General features: G+C 41.0%; 1 long non-coding RNA gene across 2 annotated transcripts in view; it reads left to right on the forward strand.

The window, feature by feature from the left end:
* The window catches only part of LOC149208905 (uncharacterized), a 30,395-nt gene extending 12,731 nt beyond the window's left edge, over window positions 1-17,664 (forward strand). Inside the window, exons 2-3 of one of the 2 annotated variants that reach the window (XR_016252167.1) lie at window positions 16,897-17,007; window positions 17,087-17,664. This is a non-coding gene — a long non-coding RNA (uncharacterized LOC149208905). Of the gene's footprint in view, window positions 1-16,896 lie in introns of both variants that reach the window. The other variant, XR_016252166.1, reaches the window with a different exon arrangement.
* The last annotated feature ends 252 nt before the right edge of the window (window positions 17,665-17,916 follow it).

The following is a 17,916-nucleotide window of genomic DNA, read 5'->3' on the forward strand; positions in this document are numbered from 1 at the left end:
GAAGTTGTTGGCAATTTTGTTCTTTTGCAAAAAGGAGAAGGTATTGTAGACTGCTCAATTCAACATAGTTGTTGGTGCCTCTGCCAAGGCCGACCTTTATTCTATAAGACACTATATTATTCATATGCAGCACCACCCCTCCACCACAGTGCTGAGCTGTCAAAATAACCCCAAGGGGAGTTTATGTCTATGGATTCTTGTGTAATGAACTGAGGGGGTCGGATGTCCTAGTCCTCCGGGACCGAATTGTATAAATCCAACAGTTAAATACAGGAGGAGTCCCAATCTATTTTGTCATTCTTAAAAATGGATTTGTTCCTGTTAAGAAAGATTCCCCAGCAAATTAGCAGTGGAAGGCATCTAGTTTTCTGAGAGTTGGATTTTATCCACCATCTTTGCCAAGCCTCTTCAATATCTCGTCTCGACCAATCAATATGTAGATTAAATGAAGTGAGGATCCTTTGTCAGAAGGCTTTCGAGACAGAACAGGTAAAGAAGAGATGAGAAGTATCTTCCTCATGCATCCTACACAGACAAAATCTAGAAGGCCCGCAGTTTGCACGATGCCTCAGCATTAGTTCAGTGGGAACCTTGTCTGTTAAAATGCACCACATGAAAAGCCTAGATTTGGGAGGGGCCTTTAATTTCCAGATATGACTCCACCACCAAGAGAAATCACCTGTGTGTCTGGCTGCCATTGTATACACATAACCTAATTTAGGGGAGTATCTGCCTTGGGGATCCATTGCCCAGATAAGGAAATCTTGATTGTCGTTTATATGCACATTGGCCTCCTCTAATGAGCCTGTGAATCTCTGCCAATCATCGACCCAAATTGCCGGAATGTTGAGCGTTCTGTGGTCCTTCCAAGTCTGGTTTTGCCACCTGTCCTGAATATCATCTGCTATATGTGATAAGTGGGTGATGCCTGAGTCTTGAAGGAAATTGCAAAGAGGACGGGGGAGAATATGGCCATTCCCACATCCACTCCACATGTCCAAACAAATCTTCACTTGAACTCCATTTCCAACTTTTCAAGCCAGACCACGCTTGATCAAAGAGATAGACTGAGATAATGCTTTCCAAATTATGGAGGATCTAGCCGTAGGAACTGAAGGCCTATGGATCCATTCCAAAATTGAGAGCGGATATATGTACTTATGATAAGTGATTTCCTGCCAAAGACTTCTGGAATTAATAAGTTGCCAGCCCAGTTTTGCAGCCAAAGCCTCGACGAATAAATGTAATTTTTTTATGCCCCAACCCCCCAGTTTTTTGGGTTTGTCAATGCTGTCCCAACGGACCCAAGCAAAAGTTCTCCCTGGAATTTGTCCGCGCCAAAGGAAGCGACAGCATAAATGTTGAATTCTTTTTAAAATGTCTTTGTGTATCCAAGCCAACGACATCCAGTAAACTAGAATAGCTTGTAGGACTGACTTGAGGAGAGTTAGCCTACCTGCTCTAGAAAGCCATCTCTATTGCCAAATATTGATTATGCTTTCAATCTTGGCTATAAGCCAAGTCCAATATGTTGGCATTATGATGCATGTGTTGTACTTGATGGCAACCCACTCATAGAAGAACTACAGAAGAGATATCAGATGGGCCATAATACATGGGATGAAGAGCAGATTCATCAGGAATGCCAACCATAAGCAAAGAGGCGCAGATAGAGCAAGAGGAGCCAAGAGGAGCCATATACATGTATATGTCACATATATATGCCAACCATAAGCAAAGAGGCGCAGATAGAGCAAGAGGAGCCAAGAGGAGCCAAGAGGAGCCAAGAGGAGCCATATATATGTATATGCCACATATATATGCCAAAGAAGAGGAGCATACATAGCTATTGGGAGCCTATCGGAGTAAGAAAGGTACTCTCATATGCAAGGAGGTCTTTGGAAGACACTACCAAGCCAGAAGAGCATATCGGGAGCTTACTGGGAGCCATCGGGAGCCATCGGGAGCAACAGACAGAATTATTGGGAGCGTAGACAGAGTCATCGGGAGCCATCGGGAGAAAAGAAGCAGTTATCGGGAGCCATTGAGTTATTGGGAGCTTATCGGAGCAATAGAGGCACATTCTCATATATAAAGAGCTTATCGGGAGGAATCGGGCGTATAAAACCCTTGGATGCATGCTTAATCATTATCGGGAGTCATCAGGCCATATATGCATGCTTTAACTCTATCGGGAGTTGTTTGGGTGATTAAAACCCATATATGCATGTATTAACACTATCGGGAGTTGTTGGGCGCCCAAATCCCATATATATGCATTTTTATAATCAAAGGCATTTCCCCTTTTTGGCGGATAAACACAGTTATATGTGTTAATATATATATTTCGGCATATATGCGCGTCGGGGGATCGGCTATGTGACACCGCTGAAACCTCCGATTGCAATGGACCCGATGGTGGCATTAATTGGATGTATAATAATATTGCGTCCGGATAAAGGGTCGCCCACCCCAATCCTCCAATTGCGATAACTACGCGAACCCGATGGTGGCATTAAACTTGGTGTATAATAATATCGCATCCAGCATATATCACAGTGCTTAAAAGCCCTGCCTCACCCGAATGTCGATTGCGATAAGAGGAGGTGGACCCGATGGAGGTATTAAAGGCAGTCTATAATAATATCGCATCCGTGGCAATCGCTCATATTATAAAGGCTTCCCACATCCAATCGCCGATAGCGATAAGAGGAGCGGACCCGACATATATATAAAGCAAGGTTAATTGCCATATCGCATCCGATCCATCGGATCGGCCATCGGCAATAGACGATGTTATGTGCATGCGCCGATAGCGATAAGGTTGCAGACCCGATGAAGGCATTAAAAACAGTTTATAATAATATCGCGTCCGTCATATCGGAGAGTTGTGTATCGCAGCACCTGAACGCCGATTGCGATAAGCAAGCGGACCCGACAGGCATATACAACATGATTCAATGTAATATCGCGTCCATAGGAGGATCGGCCTATCGGCCATCGGTGATGTCTTGAGAAGCGGACCCGATATATTTTAGATGCGGGTTTAATATTGCTTGAAGTCTGCCTTTTAGTCGTTTGGACTGTTTTTCATCATTTTTCCTTGTTTTATCACTTAAGTCATCGTTTAAGTGATCGGTCCAAGCTATTGAGCCCCAGGTTTTCGGATCCCCTGTATTGGTAATCTACGGTTTCGATTCTTTGTTTTAACAAGATCTTGACTATATAAGAGGAAAGGGGATCGTTTGGCATTAGATCGGTGAATGTTGAAGATCTTACGAAAGAACAGTTCTGAGACACTTGCGATCGGTTGGGGAGTGATGGTTGAGATCTCATCAGCGCAGTCTGGGTATGCTTGAAGCCTAAAAATCATCTATTCGCAGGAGTGATACGGTACGCAGAGGAGGAGACTGTGCAGGCGCATATACCCGCATACCAGGGAGAAGCACAGGCGCAGATGTTCACAGATGTTTTGGTGAAGTCGCGGTCCCCGGTCGAGATTTGTTTTTTCTGCCTTTGACTAATCTGCAGAGTTCTGGGTGCGCAATATTATGTTTATCCACTGTATTGAGTTCTGATATCGGCATGATTAGCCTCTGTAATGATGATTGACTAGATCGGGTGATAACTGTCGTAATATACTTATATGTGGTGATTGGGTGATTCAAAAGATTGATTGATTATGTGCTTCAATGATATTAAAGGGTCCAGTATGAAAATTGGATGAAACGTGGCCTTTCAGATTATGTATTGTGCTTCAGGTGTATCCAGTCTGAAAATGTATGAAACGTGGTACCCGGAGGAAAGAAGATTGTAGGCTGGCGCCTACGTACTAGTATCTTAGCTAGTACAAGAGCATTGTAGCAGGTAGCAGCCTGCGTACTAGTAAATGGATCGGCTAGTACAAGATCTATGGGAGTTCTAGCTCTCTGCAGGTAGAAGCCTGTGTACTGGTATAAGACTACACCAGTACAGAAATATTGTAAAAGGATTTTCTTATTAAGATTGAGATGACTTGCAGCAGGTGGTTTTCTCCCGCATTGGGTTTCCACCTTATATGATGGTGTTCATGTGTATGGTTTGTGTGTGATGATCTGTTCTATTTTACTGCACCTGTTTTCTATTAATATGGTTGACAATGTTCTAATGCACTCATTGAAGATCAATTAACTGAATCATAAGTTTATTGAACTGAAGCAACATATATGAATCAGAGTTTGGAAATGAAAAAGTTTTTATTGAGTTAATAATACTGATTCACCCCCCCCCTCTCAGTATTATTTCCAACAATTGGTATCAGAGCAGGTCCTTTGGTAGAGGCTTGATCACTTAAAGGAGATCCATGGAACAATGGGAAAGAAGCTTAAGAAGAAAGCACATAAGCAGAAGAAGACATCTCAGAAGAACTATGACAGTGGGAGAATCGATTGGGGATTAGGTGTAAGAAGCTCTTCAGATTCAGAATCAGATTCAGAATCATTTCAGAATGAAGATGAACTATCAGGTATGAATTTGATATCCTTTGATGCTCCATCTATCCATCCATTTGGAAAAGATGAAAGTGATAGCGAAACAACTGAATTTGCTCTTATGAGTGAACAAGAAAGATATCAAATAGAGGCAGAATTTAAAAGTCTGACAAACAAAATTAGAACTCAAGAAGAACTTTTGAACATAAAGGATGGTGCCTTCAAAGAAGATGCTACTAGACTAAATACTCAACGAGAGTTATTCAAGGACAAATATCAAAAGTTGCAAGATGAAGTAACATCTCTAAGAAATGAAGTCATAGAAAAGAACACAACAATCAAGGAGCTCAGAGATCGATCCAGTTATTATGAAAGTCTTGAAGCTACGACCCTCTCGCTAAAGGAAGAACTTGAAGAAACAAAGAAGCAGAATAAAGATCTACTCCAAGCTATTGAAAAACAGGAAAACGAAGTTATCAGTTTAAAATCTCAGATGGAATGTGCCTTCAGAATTCGTCAAATGCAGCAAGATCTGAATGAAGAACAAGAAAAGGAGATTCTCAAACTAAGGCAACAAATGAAAGAGGAAAGAAATGCTGAAGAAAACGTGAAGAAACAATGTCTATAAAAGGAAGAAAAACTTCAGATTGAGGTAAATATCTTGAAAGGTAAATTAGAAGAAAAGGATAAACTGTTGCGATTTCAAGATAGTACTAAAGTCTTGGATGATATTCTTAGTAGTCAAAGGTCTCCTGCTATCAAGACTGGTCTTGGTTTTCATGAATCTGTTGAAGGTGAATCTAGTTCACAAGGTGAGGCAAGGAACTCTAAAGAGAAGTTTAAAATGATCAACAAGGAGATGAGAGGTCAACCCCATCAACAATCAAGGAAAGAGATTCTTCAAAGAAAATCTTTTACTCCTAACTATGGAAGTAATAGTCGGCCATTTACTCAGATGAATAATATTGAATGTTATGAATGTCATAATCTTGGACATGTTGCAGCTAGATGTAGAAGAAGAATGGTTCAAGATCATCACACAGAAAGATCATCACATTCCAGGTACTTTAATGGATATTGTTTTTCTTGCAATATGTTTGGTCACAAAGCTGCTGATTGTTACAAGAGGAATATGAAACATGTGAGATGTTATGCATGTAACAAGCTTGGACATATAGCAAAGGAATGTAGGAACAAAGTGCGGACATCACACCAAAAGTAGAAAACATCATTACACTTGAAGATATGGAAGAAGAAGGAAGTATAGTCAGAAAGATGTGGCACAGCACAATGTACTCAGATACAACACAGCATCGACATAACAGACTCAGAGGGAGCTGAAAGTATAAAACTTCAGTGTCCTGAATCTCATACGCAAGTTTCATAAAGGGAAGTCACGTATATACGCGAGTTAGACATTGCAAAGTCGCGTATATGTCAGCCTGAGGAAAAGCAGTGAGGACAGGCTCAGAAAAAGGATCTGATATGATTCAGTCCATTATTTGCTCTATTGGTTAATATTCACAGTCTACTGAGGATGTGTGAAAATGTTTTTGATACTTGTAAGATGTTTAGAAGTGTTTTGATCCTAACTTGATGATGATGATGACTTGATGCTTATTGCTGATATATGCATGAACAGATCTAACAGATGGCACAGGTTGAGGGGGAGCATATGCCTTTAATAATTCATTGTTGGCATTATGGTTAATAGTCCTTGGTGATGATGCCTATATGGCTAAATGATATATCTTGCTATGATGTGGTTGAGTTGTCCATGATAAAATCTCATATGATTCTTGGGGTTACATAGTTGATGGTGCATATATATGGTGATCAGGATAAGGAGAAGTACAAAGCTTGAATACATAAATTCATTACTTGATGATGAGTCTCTCATATGCTGCTATCGTCATATGCATAAAGATCATGATGCAAGGTTCCTATAGCTCTTGGTGCTCATAGTTGATGATATAAAGAAGTTTTGACAAATGAGGTTGAGCTCAAGATACATAGTGCTGATACATGGATGACTACTCAAAGTTGCTTTGTTGGAAACCTGATGATGAGTTCTTATCTATATGATAATTACATATGTTGATTGATGCAGATGTTCCCAAGTAATGATACTTGGATCATGTAGATCTTGATGTTGATGAAATGGCTATGGTGGTTTCACACATGATATAATGAGAATGACTCTGAATTCTGTTCAAAGGGATGAATTGATGTAGACATACCTTGTTATAGGTTGATGACTTATACTCTACAGGACATTTACAGGTTGCTGATCTGAAATTGGTTGTACGCGAGTATCACAAGGAGTATCCGTGTATATACGCTAGTTCCTGTGGATACAGTCGCATATATGTTGGTTTGAATAAAATCAGTGGGCCAGACTCTGGGTGAGAAGAGTCTGATATGGGTCTGACAGAGACCATCTGGCACAGGTTCAAGGGGAGCAGATTAACTTTTAATAATGCATTGTTGGCATTACCTTAGAAGCTTTTGGTTCTAGTTCATAGCTGTTGTTGGTTTCAGGTGGAACAGAGGCAGATGGAGAACAGAAGGAGATCATGGTTGCTGATCTGAAAAGTGTTTGATAGATGCTGCTGCTATCAGTTATTTGTGACTTTCATAAGTCTTGTTCTAGATATTTCATCTCTATGTCATGTATCTCGTTTGTGGTATCTCTTTTATGGTGTCAAGGTCATGTAATGGCCTATCTTGGTTTCCCCACTATGCATGGGATAAACATGTAATGAACTTGGTTGTCATATGTAATTTTCTGATGTATCCCCACTTGGTTGGGTGGATGATCCCCACTTGGTTAAGAGATAGATGTATATATGAATCCTTGGTGATAGAAAGGTCATTCATGATAGAGTCATGTTCTTCTTGTAAGAACATCTTTTTGCAGACCTTGCTTACAGTCAGAGGGAGCATGAACAAGCATATTCAGCAGAGCAGAGATTTCAGCATGTTCTCAGAAAGAGCATGGTCAGATTGGTACACCATGGCACATACAAAGGGGGAGCTCATTCAGAGACTTCAGCAGATACTCAGGGGGAGTATGGACAGCCGAATGTATATCAAGGAAAGAGTATGTCTTGATCCGCCCTTTGCCCTTGATGTCAAAGGGGGAGAGTGATTTTGGTGTTGTTGCCATCAAGTCCAAAGGGGGAGATTGTTGGCATTATGATGCATGTGTTGTACTTGATGGCAACCCACTCATAGAAGAACTACAGAAGAGATATCAGATGGGCCATAATACATGGGATGTAGAGCAGATTCATCAGGAATGCCAACCATAAGCAAAGAGGCGCAGATAGAGCAAGAGGAGCCAAGAGGAGCCATATATATGTATATGTCACATATATATGCCAACCATAAGCAAAGAGTTGCAGATAGAGCAAGAGGAGCCAAGAGGAGACAAGAGGAGCCATATATATGTATATGTCACATATATATGCCAAAGAAGAGGAGCATACACAGCTATCGGGAGCCTATCGGAGTAAGAAAGGCACTCTCATATGCAAGGAGGTCTTTGGAAGACACTACCAAGCCAGAAGAGCATATCGAGAGCTTATCGGGAGCCATCGGGAGCAACAGACAGAATTATCGGGAGCGCAGACAGAGTCATCGAGAGCCATAGGGAGAAAAGAAGCAGTTATTGGGAGCCATTGAGCCATTGGGAGCTTATCGGAGCAATAGAGGCGCATTCTCATATATAAAGAGCTTATCGGGAGGAATCGGGCGTATAAAACCCTTGGATGCATGCTTAATCATTATCGAGAGTCATTAGGCCATATATGCATGCTTTAACTCTATCGGGAGTTGTTTGGGCGATTAAAACCCATATATGCATGTATTAACACTATCGAGAGTTGTTGGACGCCCAAATCCCATATATATGCATTTTTATAATCAAAGGCATTTCCCCTTTTTGGCGGATAAACACAGTTATATGTGTTAATATATATATTTCGGCATATATGCGCGTCGGGGGATCGGCTATGTGACACCGCTAAAACCTCCGATTGCAATGGACCCGATGGTGGCATTAATTTGATGTATAATAATATCGCGTCTGGATAAAGGGTCGCCCACCCCAATCCTCCGATTGCGATAACTACGCGGACCCGATGGTGGCATTAAACTTGGTGTATAATAATATCGCATCTGGCATATATCGCAGTGCCTAAAAGCCCTGCCTCACCCGAATGCCGATTGCGATAAGAGGAGGCGGACCCGATGGAGGTATTAAAGGCAGTCTATAATAATATCGCATCTGCGGCAATCGCTCATATTATAAAGGCTTCCCACATCCAATCGCCGATAGCGATAAGAGGAGCGGACCCGACATATATATAAAGCAAGGTTAATTGCCATATCGCATCCGATCCATCGGATCGGCCATCGGCAATAGACGATGTTATGTGCATGCGCCGATAGAGATAAGGTTGCGGACCCGATGAAGGCATTAAAAACAGTTTATAATAATATCGCGTCCATCATATCGAAGAGTTGTGTATCGCAGCACCTGAACGCCGATTGCGATAAGCAAGTGGACCCGACAGGCATATACAACATGATTCAATGTAATATCGTGTCCATAGGAGGATCGGCCTATTGGCCATCGACGATGTCTTGAGAAGCGGACCCGATATATTTTAGATGCGGATTTAATATTGCTTGAAGTCCGCGTTTTAGTCGTTTGGACTGTTTTTCATCATTTTTCATTGTTTTATCACTTAAGTCATCGTTTAAGTGATCGGTCCAAGCTATTGAGCCCCAGGTGTTTGGATCCCCTGTATTGTTAATCTACGGTTTCGATTCTTTGTTTTAACAAGAGCTTGACTATATAAGAGGAAAGGAGATCGTTTGGCATTAGATCGGTGAATGTTGAAGATCTTATGAAAGAACAGTTCTGAGACACTTGCGATCGGTTGGGGAGTGATGGTTGAGATCTCATCAGCGCAGTCTGGGTATGCTTGAAGCCTGAAAATCATCTATTCGCAGGAGTGATACGGTACGCAGAGCAGGAGACTGTGCAGGCGCATATACCCGCATACCAGGGAGAAGCACAGGCGCAGATGTTCACAGATGTTTTGGTGAAGTCGCGGTCCCCGGTCGAGATTTGTTTTATCTGCCTTTGACTAATCTGCAGAGTTCTGGGTGCGCAATATTATGTTTATCCGCTGTATTGAGTTCTGATATCGGCATGATTAGCCTCTGTATTGATGATTGACTAGATCGGGTGATAACTGTCGTAATATACTTATATGTGGTGATTGGGTGATGCAAAAGATTGATTGATTATGTGCTTCAATGATATTAAAGGGTCCAGTATGAAAATTGGATGAAACGTGGCCTTTCAGATTATGTATTTTGCTTCAGGTGTATCCAGTCTGAAAATGTATGAAACGTGGTACCTAGAGGAAAGAAGATTGTAGGCTGGCACCTACGTACTAGTATCTTAGCTAGTACAAGAGCATTGTAGCAGGTAGCAGCCTGCGTACTAGTAAATGGATCGGCTAGTACAAGATCTATGGGAGTTCTGGCTCTCTGCAGGTAGAAGCCTGCGTACTGGTATAAGACTGCACCAGTGCAGAAATATTGTAAAAGGATTTTCTTATTAAGATTGAGATGACTTGCAGCAGGTGGTTTTCTCCCGCATTGGGTTTCCACCTTATATGATGGTGTTCATGTGTATGGTTTGTGTGTGATGATCTGTTCTATTTTATTGCACCTGTTTTCTGTTAATATGGTTGACAATGTTCTAATGCACTCATTGAAGATCAATTAACGGAATCATAAGTTTATTGAACTGAAGCAGCATATATGAATCAGAGTTTGGAAATGAAAAAGTTTTATTGAGTTAATAATACTGATTCACCCCCCCCTCTCAGTATTATTTCCAACACAATATGCTATGCGATAACCATTTGGTTTCAATCTGAAACCCAAATATTTAAGACCAGCATCCAGATCTTGACGTTCATATTCAAAAAATTGGCTAGCTAATCTTACTTCATTCAATTGGCAGGAAACTATGATAATAGTTGATTTTGAAATATTTGGCTACATGCCTGTAGCTATACAAAAAGATCTAGAATAGCCTTGAAAGCATATGAGTCTTGAAAAGATCCATTTAAAAAAATCAAAACATCATTAACAAATAAAAGATGGGTTATAGAGGACATATTTGAGAGCCTGACTCCAACCAAAGAGCCTTCCTCTCTGCCTTTTGTTATCCGTCTGCTGAAGCCTTCCATGATGAGGAGAAAGAGCAGTGGGGAGAGAGGACATCCCTGCCTAAGGCCTCATTCCGCATGAAAGAAACACAAAGGCGCTCCATTGATGAGAATACTAAAGGAGACTGAAGTAAGACAACCCATGATCCAATTGATGAAAGCAAAGGGGAAACCAATGTGAGTGAGAGTTATCCTGAGGTAGGACCAACAGGTACGATCAAAGGCTTTGGAAAGATCAATTTTTAGGATGACAGACTTTTTATGGAGCTTCTTAATCGAGTGGAGAGCTTCCTAAGCAGTACCAATTGCTTCATGGATTTGGCGATGGCTGAGAAAGGAAAATTGTTCCTTGGATATCATTCAGGAGAGAAAGGGTTTAATACGGAGGGCTATTGTTTTGGATATGATTTTGTAAATGCTATTGCAGAGGGATATGGGTCTGTAATCTTCAAAAGAGGAAGGGTTATCAGATTTGGGTATAAGGGCTAGGAAAGTCGAGTTGAAGGCCTCCAAAATTCTGCCAGACTTTCAGCTTTCTTCAATGGTTTGGATGAGATCATCTCCAATTAAATCTAAAAAGGAACTGAAGAATTCAACTAGCCACCCATCAAGACCCGGGCTCTTATCCTTATGAAAGCACTTCAGCACAGCTTCAAGCTCTTCTCTAGTAATTTGAGAGTTTAGTTCTTCAATTTCCTCCGGCTCGATGAATCTGGGCAGAGCTTCAGCAGTGTGAATGATGCTTGGAAGGGTTATTCCAATGGGGGCTTTGTAGATATTAGAGTAATGTCTAATCCCCATGTCAGCCAGTTGTTCAAAATTGCCCGCTTTCCTTCCTTCCGAGTCTTGTAATTCCTAGATTGAGTTAATGGCTTTCCGACCCCTTGCATATTGTTGAAAGAACTTTGAATTTTCATCACCTGCTTTGAGCCAGATTGCTCTGCTCTTGAGCCTCCAGGTTTCTTCTTTTAAGCGAAGAAGCTTTATTCTGTCAGTTTCCAGCTGAATCAGTTGCAACTTTTGTTCTACCGAGTTTGATCTTGTGGGAGTTGATTCTTCGAAGGCTAGTAGAGCCTTTTCAATTCTTTGAAGATCTTCATCTTCTTTTCTTTGTTTTAATTTGGCCTAGGTTATTGTTTTTCCTTTTAGAACTGCTAGATTTTTTGCAAAGAGCTCCCCTGGGGAGGAGGTTTCATTATGGGAGCAATGGATCCAAGTGGCCGAGACCAAGTTCCTGAAACGCGGCTCCAGCAACCAGGAGTAGTTAAATTTAAAAGGTGAAGAGGGTTTAGAAAGATTACCCTTGAGCTCCAGAAATATAGGAGAGTGATTATAGATCCCACCACTCCCCACCCATTGACGAAAGAGAATTAAACTTGCCATAAGAGGGTCTTTGATCAAGAATCCGTCCAATCTTCTAGCAAGGGCATCTACCCCCAATCTGCGATTCCTCCAAGTTGGCTTGAGTTTAACAGGGTCAATATTTAGAAATTCGTGAGCATCCAACAAGTTTTCAAAAAATGCTGTGAGATGATCACTTTGACCCCTGAAACCCTAGGATTCCGCTGATCCGAGGAAGAGATTTAAATCTCCACCAATAATGATATTATCTTGATTCATAAAATTAGCCTCCATGATTTTGTTCCAAAAGAATTCTCTGTTCTGGCAAGGGCCATAGATGTTGATGATCCTAAATGGTCTTCCGAGCTCCATAGACCAGATATCTACACCAAGATAACCTTTTCCACCCCAAAAATTGAGTATTTTTGTAGAACGAGTGTTAAACCCCAAGGCGCAGCCACCAGAGCGACCCTTCACATCCAAAAAATGAAAATCCCAGGTTGGGAGAAAACTTAAGAGAAGCTTATTTATTTGGTGACCTTCCCCCAGAGTTTCTTGAAGGAAAATAGCATCCAGCTTTTCAGACAGATAGAGCCTCTTGAGAGCCAGCTTTTTGTCAGGGTTGGCTAGACCCCTACAATTAAAGGAAAGACAGATCATGGGGGAGAGGAGTGAGGGTTGCTCTTTGCTCTAAGAACCCAGTCGATTGGGGATTGGACCCCGGAGGCTACTTCAGCACTAGCCCTTTTAATAGCCTTAGAAATTTTTGATTGACGGCTTCTCGGAGGCTTGAGAGTAATTGAAGGAGGGGGGTCAAGGTCCAGGCCTAAGATCAAAGAGGGAGCAACAAGAAGGGATCTAAGGAAATATCAGTGAGGCCCACTTGATAGTGGGCGATCATCGAGCGGGCAGGTGGTCCTATCCACAGAGGGTTGGGGAATGGGGGAGGACAGTGAGGGAGGCACAGCGGGAATAGGACAAACCGATGAACATAACTTATTAACTTCAGCTTGAGAGACGACACAGTTCAAAGAAGATGATAAATTTACTGAACCTTCAATAGAATGAGAAAAAAGAGGAAGAGTGGAGAAGGGAGTACCCGCAAAAGCCGTGTCCTGGGATCTGGACTTTTCAGGGGGTTGATCCGATGCCCTTTCGAAATGGTGAGCTACGGCCTACTGTGGAGTCAAACTAGAGGGCAGAGTACTTTCTTGGAGGTCCAGTTGAGAATCGAAATCTGAATCCAGAGTTTGAGTGGAGGCTGAGACCAACAATTTGGCTGGGATCTGATTCTTCCCTAAAATTCTTGGACAGTCTTTGTATAAATGCCCCACTTCCTGACATTTGCGGCAACAGAAGGGAATGCCTTCGTAATCTAGAATTTTCCTCCGAGTGATGTCGCCCATCTAAAGCAGGTAGCTCTCTACCAGACCTTCTCTGGTATCTAGATGCACTAGAATACGTGCTAATGCTAGGCATCTTGTGTCTTGGTAGATTCTATCATGATCTAGATAAACACCCAAATCATCTTCTACTACCTTGAAGATTTCTTCCCCCAAAAATTGTAACGGGAGAGCAGGCAATTGGACCCAGATTGGCCTCGCTCCATGATTTTCCTTTTCTAGGTCAAACATTGGCGACCATCGCTTCAATAGAACTGGTGTCATCTCGATGTGCCAGTACCGCGTGAGGACCCAGTTTACCTGGTCCGGATGAGCGAAAATCAGAGCAAACCAACCCCTGGAAAGCGAGAGGATACCTGGGAGCTGTATGAGGAGATTCCCCCAAATTTCCACTGTCCACTTTTGAAGGCATATCGGGGAGTAATTTCGGCCTCTCACTCTTCCAACTAACACTGTGCTCTCCGTGAGGGCCGCTTGAGCCATAGAGATTCCTTCTTCGAATATTAATCGCCTGTCCCTTTCTCTGATTTTTGAATTCCTTGATTTTTTGGATGTTTTGGCCGCACTTTAGCTGCTTTCTCTCCTTCCTCAAGGCCAATATCTTCTGAATTAGAATGATTTCCTTCCGAAGCATGGTCCAGTCCGGGAATGCCAATGAAGTTGCCTGAAGGAGGGGCTGAGCTGATTGGTTGGAATGTTGTATAGAAGGGGGCAGTCCTAAGGATTCCTACTTGTTCAGGCAGCAATCCTTGTGCTGTTTGACCCAAGTTACTCGGTCCTTCTCCTGAAACACTCGCACCACCTTGGGTAATTGTTACTGCCGGGAAGGCCGACGACCATATGTTCAGGTCCGACGGGGAAGGAATGGGTAGGAAGGGTAACTCCGAGCCTTCTTCCGGGATGAATATTCCTTCTGTAACTGTCGGGGGTGGAGTCGATTCTAGGGTCTGTGGAGAGACCGCCATATCTTCCATTTGAGTTATAACTGCCTCCACCCCTGTGACCGGTAAATTGGCTATCACCGGCATAGTTAATGTTGGAGCCGGTCAGGAGAAATTGACCCAAATATCCTCAACAGCAAGGGAGTCAGAAGTGTAGTCAAGTAGTTGTTCATCCATCCGAGAGCCAGCTGCCCAAGAAAATAGCGCGCCATTCCTGTTGGGCTTACACTTTCCCAAGACCGCCGTTCTTGGCAAAACGCCCTTGTGCTCTGCTTCAAACCCTCTTGCAAAAAACGGATTTTGCTTTGACACAAAAAAGACAAGGGTTTATTTTAATGCTCCTGCCAAACTGACCCATAGTCCCGTAAGCTTTCAGCAGAAAACTCGTGACCTCAGAAGTCCACCCTTGGTTGCAATGTGGAAACTGTAGTTAGAGTATGAAGACAGGAGGTAAACCAAAAAATAGTGGTTTGTAAACTACCCCCTTCAAGTGTAACCAATGTCACTCAAGCCGCAAACTGTGGAAAGAAAAAACCCCTGTAGAGCGAGTACTCTAACCGTGAGCACCCCCAAATGCCGCAAAACTATCATAAAATATTTTGTGATTGTTTCAGGTGCTCTAAACCAAAGCTATGATTATGTAACATAACTTTTATCTTTTTTGAAATCTTTAAACCTATAACAACACCCTTGCGACATGAATTGCTAGTTGAAATGTCCTACAAACTTAAAATTGTAGTTTCAATTTCTCCATGCACATGTGCATGGATTTAGATGCATGGACTATTTCAATCTTACAAACAGTAAAAAAGTCTTTTTCTAAATTCTTAGACCTAGTATTGAAAGTTTGGAAATGAAAAGTTCTAAGTTATGCTGACAGAAGCCAGACACAAAATCATTAGCCAGAGAAATCAATGTTATCAGAACTAGATTATTTTTGGTTAAACTAGCCTAAACCAATCGGTTAGGGGTCTGTATTGGTTCTGTTGAATGTTCCACACTGGAAATGGCTGGTTCCATACTGGAATTGGTGATAAATATCAAAACTGATTGGTTCTGTACAGAGCCGTCCAACTCTATTCTGTCAAAGTCATATAGCTGGTGATGGGGATGACTTGAATATTTAAAAAAAATTCGATAAAATATAAAATGGTTGAACATGAAAACCTAACCTGAGGCCCACCCTAATGCTATTTAAAGAGCTCCCCACCCTCCATTTGACTCACAATTCATTGCAGCAATTTGGAAATTTTGAGCTGAGTATCTTGGGTTGATTTGGAGAGTTTGAGAACATCTTTGTTGATGTATTTTGGTTCAGATATGGATTGTACTTGGTGGTTTTTTGGTTATATGCACCCTTTCTTGCTACATACATGAAAAACTTTTCATATTTGTGTATGATGGCTTGGATTCATATGGATGCACATGAATTTGTAATTTTTCCAAAAGTTGAATATTTTATCTTTTTTTGGTTGATTGGTTTTGTGGCCCAATTCTGTTTTCGGTTTTTGTTTAGTTTTGATTTCTGTTGTCTGTTAGTTCAATGATTGTTTTTGATTTTGATATCATTGAGAGGAATTAACTGGATATTTTAGAACTGTTTGAAATGGATGAAGAAAGTCTCCAAAATTTTGAAATAAACTAGAAAAACAAGCCATTGAAAAAATACACCTCAAGTTGGCCAAAGTAAATTCCAGCAAGGATAAGAAGATGATATTATAATGTTTACAGCAAGGCTGGGAAGATGATGTCATCATATTTATCAGGAAGGATGAGAAGATGTCAAGGTAATGATAGTAAATGACAAATATGATGGTATGAAACTTTCTTGCTATCTTTCTAGCCCACGTAGCCTTACATGTAGAGAATTGCTTACATAAGAATAAATTCTTATCACCTAAAGAGTGGGACCCAACGCTCCATGAGAAGCATTCATCTCAATTTGGTGAATTGGGTGACACGGAATATTGAAAGACATCAGCTTATGACTGAATTTTAGAAAATAACACCAATCATTGTGCCCTAGCCAACCAATGAACTATCACTACTGCAATAAAATGAACCAATGCAGTTTTAGGGATAATATACAAAGGTTCCCAAATACTAAGTGTCTCAATCAATCATTGTGGGGCACAAGAAGTAATTCAATTGAATTAGTTAATTAGTAAAATATAAATTTTTGTACCTTTTTTTTATGTCCCCTGTATTTCCTCTTCCATTAGTAGTTGTGCTTTTGCTTTCTCACATGTATTTGTTTATGCTCAATCTAAGTCACACATGACACTAACACTAGGATAGACGGACATGAGTTTTGGGCATGTAGACCATTCAAATGGGACATGTGTGTATATATATATATATATATATATATATATATATATATATATATATATATATATATATATATATATATATTTTGGTTAGACCTATGAAGTATTTTTTATTTATTTATTTTTCATTTGGTTTATGTCTATGTGGTTCACAGACCCCAAAGATCGGTGACCGCTATGTCCACAGAATATTTGTATTGGGAAGATACACCTGAAGAGATCACTTCTTGCTGGCTCAACCACAAAGGTCGTTATGCAATCTGCAGGTACCAAGCAATAATCTCACACAACAGTGTCCAGGTTTTGCTGACATCTTATTAAAATCTTTTATTTCTCCCCATGTAGGTTGACCATACCAATGTAAGGTTCCATTGTTCAAAAGTTTAGGGCCTCCTTGGTGCAGCCATGCATGTCATATTCAGTGACTATGGCATACTCTGAGATCAATTCAGTAATAAATTTTGTGCATCAATAGAGTTTTGGCATTTTCAGGCTACGCTAAAGCACCAACACCACAACTATTATGAATGACCTAGTCAAGTCTCAAGGGGGAGCCTCTTTTGTCTCATCACTATATCAATCCATGAAATGGTGGAGAGCCTAACAACCTTCTCTTTTAATCACTCAAGCTAGACCAAATTGACAAGCTGTATTCCTACCTAACCAAACATTTGTCATGTTTTTGCTTCCTCATAAAAAGAGATCAGTCTAGGGTTTCTCCTGATGCAAAATGTGCCTCTCAGAAGACTATGTTAACACCTTGTTTCAGGAGATTAACCCACTGGCCTTTGTTCTGTGGTGACTTTCCAAACCCAACAGCTCCTCCATAAGATTACTCATGTATTGAATCTAAAACCTTTTAACTATGATTAATTGGTTAGCACGTGCAATTTGCAAGGAAGGGTCACAGTTTCAGGTTTGAACCATTTAGTCAAGTTTAAAGCTTAGATGGCAGTTTCATACTTCAAGTTAGACTATCTTTTGACATATGTGATATAACTGACCTAGTCCATTTTTATGTCACTACTACAGCAATCCATGAAATGTGCATGCAAGGCCTAATATCAATGCTTAACTTGGCTTCCATAGTAAATGCTTTTTCTTTCTCACATATATTTGTTTATGCTCAATCTAAGTCACACATGACACTAACACTGGGACAGACGGACATGAGT

The sequence above is a fragment of the Pinus tabuliformis genome, chromosome 1_2, assembly GCF_031772625.1.
Source record: "Pinus tabuliformis cultivar Carrire ecotype Pingquan chromosome 1_2, CPIR1, whole genome shotgun sequence".
NCBI lineage: Eukaryota > Viridiplantae > Streptophyta > Pinopsida > Pinales > Pinaceae > Pinus > Pinus tabuliformis.